This window comes from Panthera leo, chromosome D1, assembly GCF_018350215.1.
Source record: "Panthera leo isolate Ple1 chromosome D1, P.leo_Ple1_pat1.1, whole genome shotgun sequence".
NCBI lineage: Eukaryota > Metazoa > Chordata > Mammalia > Carnivora > Felidae > Panthera > Panthera leo.
In genome coordinates this window covers 16,188,586-16,197,962 of record NC_056688.1, presented here as the reverse complement: position 1 = coordinate 16,197,962, position 9,377 = coordinate 16,188,586, and the positions used below count along the sequence as shown (strand labels likewise).

At 44.2% G+C, this 9,377-nt stretch overlaps 1 long non-coding RNA gene across 1 annotated transcript; it reads right to left on the bottom strand.

The window, feature by feature from the left end:
* Positions 1-2,062: 2,062 nt before the first annotated feature.
* On the bottom strand, positions 2,063-8,458 carry LOC122201080. The gene is made up of 3 exons (XR_006194069.1): positions 8,408-8,458; positions 6,603-6,694; positions 2,063-2,267 (listed from the first exon to the last, which is right to left on the bottom strand). It is a non-coding gene; the product is annotated as an uncharacterized LOC122201080 (long non-coding RNA).
* Between the last annotated feature and the right edge of the window lie 919 nt (positions 8,459-9,377).

Here is a 9,377-nt window from a genome sequence, read left to right as displayed (position 1 = left end):
CAGGGTTGGCGGTAGAGGGCGGTTATTTTCTCCCGGAACTTCCTTTTTCTAGGGGTCTCTCACCAGTGGCTGCCGCCTGCCTTACCTGCCTGTCTGGCTCCAGACCTGTGTGGTTGTGGTCTCCAGAGAGCCTAGCTGGTGCACAGTGCAGGTGGGAGGTGATCGTGCCTTGGACCGGGGTGAAAGTAGTGGTGGTAAAGATGGAGCGATTCAGGAAATGATCTGGAAGCCACGTCAGCCAAGCTCCAGTCGGGAAGTCAGAAGCCACACTAGTTACTTCTGACAGAGGGTGCTAAATGCGGGAAACCGGTCACAAAGTGTCGGAAGGCCCGCGGAGCAGAAGGGAGAGGGGAGAGCGTGCCGCAGGAAGAAGACGTTCAGGGGGAGGCGTCCACTGCAGGTGCCGGAAGCAGAAGGGATCCTGCAGTGGTCCCGATGGGCTGCGAGGGGGCCACACTCAGGCACCGAAGCGTGCACACCGTCCCCTCACTACCACAGCAACCGTGAGCAACGGCCGCTCCTTCCTTTCTCCGCCTTCTGTCTTGCTGGTGCCTCCCATGGGCGGAGATCTGCAGCCGGGAAGGGGATGACCTCACAGAAGGGAGGGGTGGGGTGAGAGGCAACAGAGGGAGAAACAGCAGGGGTAGAACCGACAGAACTTGCTGATAGACTGGACGTGGGGGTGCAAGCAAAGGAATCAGGGATGACCCCCAGGCATTTTGGCTTGAGCAGCTGAAGGGATAAAGGAGCTACGGACTGATATGGGGGGAAGTGGGGCAGGAATTGATTGCGGGGAGAATTACAGTAAAATGCTACACCGTCAGGGGCGCCTGGGTGGCTCAGTCGGATGACCGTCTGACTCCGGTCATGATCTCACGGTTTGTGGGATCAAGCCCCGTATTGGGCTCTGCATGACAGTGTGGAGCCTGCTTGGGATTCTCTCTCTCCCTCTCTCTGCCCCTCCCCCACTCGCATGTGCGCGCGCGCTCTCTCTCTCTCTCTTTCAAAATCAATAAACTTAAAAAAATGCTACACCGTCAGCCTAATACATATACAGTAAACACACAGGAGGGAAATTGTTTCTGACCGACTCTTAAACCAAGTGTGATGTTCACATCACGCTTCAATTTGAGGAGCAGGAACTTTTGTGCTCAGGCCTCGCTTTGACATCATACTGGAACCCCAGGGGCTCTGCTCTCAACTGGATAGCACCAATGCTCTCATTTAACTCATAGGGAAAAAAAAAACCAAAGTATGATAGTAACTCAAATTCTCCGTTACGTTTTCAGGGAACATTCAGATTTCCTTCTTTGGCTAGAGCTAAGACTTAGCACTAATGAAAACGGTTGAATCTTGTTATCCACAGTAGTTACGTTCTATAAAGCCACCACAAACACCCAATTAGCAAATACCGAACCATCGCTCCTAGGGGAAATATGAGATTAGGCTTCTGTGTGCCCCGGTCATAACATTTTCATCAACCAGCCATTGATTCATTGACCTCACAGCCACGAGCACTGTAAATCATGCTGTACTGAAGTTCATCTAACACAGTCTCTCCGTGAGCCACATGGTGGCCTTACTACACATAGGAACACTAGACAGCACCTCACTGCTATGCTTGGGGGTCATTTTAAATGTTTGTATTTTTATTTTTGAGAGCGAGAGAAAGCACACGAGCAGGGGAGAGGCAGAGAGGGGCGGAGGACCCGAAGCAAGCTCTCTGCTGACAGCAGACAAGATGAGGGGCTTGAAATCACAAACCGTGAGCTCGTGACCTGAGCCGAAGTCAAACACTTAACTGACCGAGCCACCCAGGCGCCCCTGCTTGCAGGTCATTTTAAATAGCAAAATCACCAACAATAAGCAGAAAACGTAGCAATACATAGAAAGTGCACAGAGCACTTGTTTCCAGTATGACAGCTGAAACCCGAAAGCAGAACGTCACCTTTCTCTGCCTCAGCATGGAAGGTAGGTGTCAGGTGACTTACATTTATCACTGCTCTGAGCATGTCTGCAAATAACCGTGAAAACACTACAAGTACCGATTGGGGATCGCAAACATATTTTAGTAAGCAAGTGGATTCACAAAGGCAGAATCTACAAATAACAGGGCTCGAGTGTACTTCCTGCCAAAGTCATTGTTCACGCATGGCCTTAGCTTACCTCGCCGCTCCAGCACAGCCCTCCCAGACATGGCTCAGTTGTGGGCTCCTCTCCTCCTCAACACCTGTTGTTACTCCCTTCTGGCTCCTTGCTCTGTGGACCTAGAAAAAAATCCGGTAACTTCTTTACCTCAGTTAACCTAGCTATGAAACAGTTATCATAGTGGCACCTGGGTGGCTCGGTCAGTTAAGCGTCCGACTCTTGATTTCAGCTCAGGTCACGATCTCATGGTTCATGGGATCAAGCCCCGCATCAGTCTCTGCACTAACAGTGTGGAGCCTGCTTGGGATTCCCTCTCTCCTGCTCTCTCTCTCAAAATAAACAAATAAACATTAAAAAAATAAGTAAAAGGAAACAGTTACAACAAACACTAATTAACTCTTAGGCTTTCCCTGTGGGTAAAACTATGTGAGAAGATGAAGTGCCACAAAATGTAAGATGTGGTAACTATGTTACTAAGTATAAATTTTCAACTAGGCCTCTTGAGACTGCATTTGGCTGCTTTCTCCCTACCTCAAGATCCTCATTTTCCATAATCCCCCAAGGCAAAATACCAAACCAAACTCTGCTTGCTGTGCTCTACCCATATTCAGGAAGTCCCTCTTCTTCTTCTTCTTCTTTTGTTTTTTTTTAATTTTTTAAATGTTTATTTATTTTTGAGAGACGGGGAGACACAGAATTCAAAGCAGACCCCAGGCTCTGAGCCATCAGCACAGAGCCTAATGCAGGACTCGAACCCATGAACCATGAGATCATGACCTGAGCCGAAGTGAGATGCTTAACTGACTGAGCCCTTTAATTTTTTTTTTTAATTTTTTGATGTTTATTTTTGAGAGACAGAGACAGAGCGCAAGCAGGGGAGGGGCAGAGAGAGAGGGAGACACAGAATCCGAAGGAGGCTCCAGGCTCCGAGTTGTCAGCACAGAGCTGGATGTGGGGCTCGAACTCACAAGCTGTGAAATCATAACCTGAGCTGAAGGTGGACGCTCAACAGACTGAGCCCCCCAGGTGCCCCTGGAAGTCCCTCTTCTAACTAAACCTTTACACAGGCTATTTCCCCTGCTCGAAGTGTCCCTCACCTTCTCTGCTGACCCTAGGCTCTCAACACTTCGAAACAAACAAAATTGAACACAATATTTACATCTTCACTCTCTCCTTTCACCCTATACAATGATAGTATAAGAATAATAATTTTTAAAAAGACATAAACCAGCAAGGATAGATAATAGGAAAGAAAATGATGGGTGATTAGACAGCAACAGTTTTGGAATATGGGTAATGTATGGGGGTGTGAGGGGAGCCTGAAAGTTGCCTATAGAGACCGAGAAACTGATAAGCCATCTGACAGTGTAGAGCCCTGGAAAGGGTCAGGGGTTGAAATGCCAGATATTTCTGATGGCATGTGTACAGGGTGAGGCTGAAAACAGGAGAATTGGTTTAAGGTTTGTAGAAGGATTGGATACCCAGAAATGTCCCCATCTGTGCTGCCCACCTCTTCATCCCAACAGAAGGCGGGGGCTCTGGACATGAGAGTACAAGCAATCTGAGCAGGACAGTAAGAGGGTGGGGGCGCCTGGGTGGCTCAGTCGGTTAAGCGTCCCACCTCAGCTCAGGTCATGATCTCGCAGTTCACAAGTTTGAGCCCCGCCATCAGTCTCTGTGCTGACAGCTGGAAGCCTGGAGCCTGCTTCGGATTCTGTGTCTCCCTCTCTCTCTGCCTCTCCCCAACTCATGCTCTGTCAAAAATAAATAAAACTTGAAAAAAATTTTTAAATAAATAAAATAAAATAAATAAGTAAAAGAAGAGGGTAATACAGAAGAATGAGCCATGAGACCCTCAGCCCCCTTCCATGCTTATACCTCCAAAGCAGAATATTGCAAGAGTCCTCTCTTGGCAAGATGATCAGCCAAAGAGAAAAGACCTATAGATACTGTCAGGGAGTCTTGAAGCAAATAGCAAATATCTGTTTGCTCTCATTTCATGTGTGTGTGCACCTGTTTGCAATTCTCATGTTAAATATCCATGTACAGTCAGAGATTGCCAGACATTTGAAGAAAACCAGAAAAATAGAGACTAAAACTGGCAGAACAAAGGAAATCAGAGAAACAAAGCAGGTAAGCTAAGAAAATTAACAATAGTATTCATAGAGCAGTAGTTCTCAAACTTGGTTGCATATTAGAATCAACTGGAGATCTTTTATTATTTTTTTTTAAGTTTATTTATTTATTTTTGAGGGAGGGTGAGTTGTGGAGGGGCAGAGAGAGAGAATCCCAAGCTGGCTCTGCACCACCAGCCAGCGTGGAGTCTGCCGTAGGACTCTAACCCACGAACTGTGAGATCATGACCTGCGCCCAAATCAAGAGCGGGACGCTCAGCCGACTGAGCCGCCCAGGCATCCCCAACTGGAGATCTTTAAAAAAATTTTTTTTAATGTTTACTTTTTGAGAGAGAGAGAGACAGACAGACAGACTGAGCAGGAGCAGGGGAGGGGCAGAGAAAGGGAGACACAGAATCTGAAGCAGGCTCCAGGCTCTGAGCTGTCAGCACAGAGCCCAATGCGGGGCTCAAACTCACAGACCATGAGATCATGACCTTAGCCGAAACTGGACGCTTAACTGACTGAGCCACCCAGGCACCCCTGGAGATCTTTTAAAGAAAAGTTGCCTCTCACAGACAACACACCAGACTAATTAAATCACAATCTCTGGAGGCAGGATGCAGGAATCCATATTTTTTCTAAGCTCCTCAGAGTATTTCAAGATGGAGACAAATTTGAGAATTGCTATTACAGAGAGATGAGCAGATTCTACATCTGTGAAGTCAGGAGACTTGACAAAAGGAACATGAAGCAAGAAGATAGAACCATTATAAACATTTATACACCTAATAACAGACCTCAGAACATATAAAGCACAAGTTGACAGAATTGAAGGGAGAAACAGTTGTACAATAAGAGCTGGAAACTTCAATACCTCACTATCAATAATGGATATAACAGTGAAACAGAAGATATATAAGGAAACAAAGGGCTTAACACAGTGAACTAACTCTGTCAGACAAAGGCAGAACACCTTGTCCAGCAGCAAGAGCATACTTCTTAGGTGCACATGGGACAATTGCCAGGATAGGTGCTATGTTAGGCCACAAATTAAGTCTCAATAGATTTCAAAAGGTAGATATCATACAAAGTATCCTCCCTGACCACGAGATGAAGTCACAAATCAATAACAGAAGCAAAACTGAAAAACCCATAATTTTGGGAAAATCAGAGAATATGCTCTGAACCAATGGGTCAAATAAGAAATCACGAGAGAAGGGCACCTGGGTAGCTCAATCGGTTAAGTGTCTTGATTTTGGCTCAGGTCATTATGTCACAGATCAGGGGATCGAGGCCTGTGTTAGGCTCTGCACTCACAGCACAGAGCCTGCTTGGGATTCTCTCTCCTTCTGCTCCTCCACCATGCACACGTGTGCTCTCTCTCTCTCTCAAAATAAATAAATATTTTTAAAAAAGGGGGGGGCACCTGGGTGGCTCAGTTGGTCAAGTGTCCGACTTCAGCTCAGGCCATGATCTCGCGGTTTGTGAGGTCAAGCCCTGCATCGGGTCTGTGCTGACAGCTCAGAGCCTGGAGCCTGCTTCAGGTTCTGTGTCTCTCCCTCTCTCCACCGCTCCCATGCTCGTGCTCTGTTTCTCTGTCTCTCAATAATAAATAAACGTTAAAAAAAATTAAAAAAAAAAAGAGGTCTTAAAAAAAAAAGAAATCAGAAAAAAATTAGAAATCTAATTTCTAGGGAAATTAGAAAATACCTAGAGACAAATGGAAATGAAAACAGAACATACCAAAATTTACAGGACGTGGCAAAAGCAGTGCTCAGAGGATATTTACATTTAAAAAAGGTCACACATTAACAATCTAACTTTACAACCTGAGAAACTAGAAAAAAATAGAACTAAACCCAAAGCTAGCAAAAAGAAGGAAATGATAAAGATTACAGCAGAATTAATAGAGAATAGAAAAACAAAAAGAAAACCAATAAAACCCAAAATTGGTTCCTCAAAAAGATTAACAAAATTAAAAAGCCTTGGGGTGCCTGGCTGGCTCCACCGGTTCAGCATCTGACTCTTGATCTCTGGGGTCACGAATTCAAGCCCCATGTTGGGGTAGAGTTTACTTAAAAAAAAAAAAGCAGGGTGCCTGGGTGGCTCAGTCGGTTTAAGCGTCCAACTCTTGATGTCAGCTCAGGTCATGATCTCATGGTTCATGGGTTTGAGCCCCACTCAGGCTTCACACGGACAGTGTGGAACCTGCTTGGGATTCTCTCTCTCTCAAAAGAAATAAACTTAAAAAAAGTACCTAGGATCAGATCATGTAGGGCCTTCTAGGCAATAAAAGGGTTGAACAGATTAAATTACTGGTAATAATTCTTCACTCACCTATAGTATGCAGCCCCCTCTTACCATGGCTTCATGATAAGCACAGGATGGTTCCTTATCTTTTGATTTGGAGTTGGACCATATGACTTGCTCTGGGAGGTGAAAACCAACAACAACAAATTGGTTAACCTAATGAGGTGAACACATTTCTAGAAACATAAAACCTACCAAGACTGACAAAGTAGAAAGTCTGAGAGACCTGTAGCTAGGAAGGAGATTGAATCAGTAATCAAAATTTTAAAATCAAAGTAGAACAGATTGCTGGTTCCAAGAGGCAATGGGGGATGAGAGAAATGAGTGAACTTCTGTTTTTGAGTTTAAATAAATGGAATAAAATTTTCTAAAAAGTAAAATACACATCACATGAAACTTGTCATTGTAACCATTTTTAAGTATACAACTCAGTGGCATTTAAGTACATTCACAGTGTTGTACCACCATCACCCCCATCTAGCTTTAGAACTTTTTCATCATCTCAAATTGAAACTTTGTTCCCATTAAACAGTAACTGCCACCTTCCCTTCCCCACAGCCCCTGGTACCTTCTCTATTTCTGGTTTCTATGGATTTGCCTATGTTAGGTACCACTTAAGTGGAATCATACAAAATGTGTCTTATTGCATCTGGTTCATTTCACTTAGCATAATGTTTTCAAGGTTCATCCACCTTGTAGCATGTATCAAAATTCCCTTCCTTTTTAAAAGGCTGAATAATATTCCATTGGGTATAGGTCACATTTTCTTTACCCATTCATCTGCTAAGGGACATTTGAGGTGTTCCCAATATCGGCGATTGCAAACGATGCTGTTAAAACTGGTATGTAAATGTTTGAGTCCCTGCTTTCATTTCTTTTGGGAATAAACCCAGAAATGGGATTGCTGGTTTAACTTTTTGAGGAACTGCCATACTGTCTTCCACGGTGGCTGCACCATTTTACCCACCCACCAGCAATGCACAAAGTTGAGCATTAATTTTTACAAGTCCTCATCAAACAGCTATTGTGTCGGGAGGAATTCAGTAAAACAAAGTCCAGGTGAGAGAATGCAACCTGAGCTATGCCTCCCCAAATGTTGGACTGCTGTACATTCAAGGTCAAGGTAACAAACAACATACCTATTGTTGGAGGGTAAAGATCAAAGATTAGGTAGGGGTGCCTGGGTGGCTCAGTTGGTTGAGTGACCGACTTCGGCTCAGGTCATGATCTCACGGTTTGTGAGTTCGAGCCCCGCATCGGGCTCTGTGCTGATGGCTCAGAGCCTGGAGCCTGTTTCAGATTCAGTGTCTCCGTCTCTCTCTGCCCTAACCCACTCATGCTCTCTATCTCAGAAATAAATAAACACTAAAAAAAATTAAAAAAAAAAACAGATCAAAGATTAGGTGACTGAGCTATATTAAAAACTTCCCAGGAAAGAGACAACTGTCATGTCAGGGACATATGTAGTGCTTGAAAACTTCATGATCCTTAGGTAAAAAAAGATCTGAGAAATATCAGAGAAGGAACTAGATCAGGAATCCCTTCCCAATATTTTATTATAAAAAATTATAAAAGAATTTTGGAAGAATTATATGTATATATCTACCACCCAAATCCTACAACTAACCTTTGGCTAAATTTGTTTTCTCAGATATCCATCCCTCTATCCATTCATCAGTCCATCTTGTTTTTTGATACATCTCAAAGGAAGTTAGAGATATCAATACACTTCATCCTAAACACTTTATCATGCACATAATTAACTGGAGTTCAATATTTACTTATGGTTGTCAGGTGAAATCTATATATAGTGAAATGTACAAATCAAATACCATTTGATGATCTTTAAAACTACAGCTTTAGGGGCACCTGGGTGGCTCAGTCAGTTGGGTGTCCAACCTCAGCTCAGGTCATGATCTCACGGTTTGTGGGTTCGAGCCCCACGTTGGGCTCTGTGCTGACAGGTCAGAGCCTGAAGACTGCTTCAGATTCTATGTCTCCTTCTCTCTCTGCCTCTCCCCCACTTGTGCTCTGTATCTGTCAAAAATAAATGTAAAAAAAAATTTTTTTTTAATAAATAAAACTACAGCTTTATTGGGGTGCCTGGATGGCTCAGTCCATGGAGCATTCAACTCTTGATTTCAGGGTCGTGAGTTCGAGCCCAACATTGGGGGTAGAGTTTACTTAAAAAAAAAAAAAAAAAAAAAAAAAAAAATTACAGCTTTATTGAGATATAATCTGTATTCCATAAAGTTCACCCCTGTAAAGCATATAGTTCAGTGTTGGTCTATTCACAAAGTTGTGCATCAGTCACCACTAATTCCAGGACATTTTCATCACCCCAAAAAGAAACCCCTATTCATCAGCAACTATTCCCCATCCTTCCCTCCCTCCAGTCTCTGGCAACCACTAGCCTGTTCCGTCTCTGCCCATCCTGGGCATTTCATATGAAAGGAGTCACACGTGGCCTTTGGGCTTAGCTTCTTCGTTCAGCATGTTTGCAAGGTTCACCCAAGTTGTCATCTGATGGGCTTTGACTTGCATAATGAGCAGGCTTTTTCATCTGCATTTTCTCAGAAAAGAGTCTCATCAAATTCTCCAAGGGGTCTGGGACTCAACGAAGGAACAAGGAATCTCGGACGCTAGGGATACGTCTAGAGAACTGGAACACTAGTTTCAAAGTCCACTGCATCACAAATACTTGCAAGGATGGATTTGCCACGAAGAACCCACTTTTCTGACGAGGTAAGACCATGAGGGCAACCGAGGGGATGCACAGGGCTTGTAGCCTTGCCAAAGAAC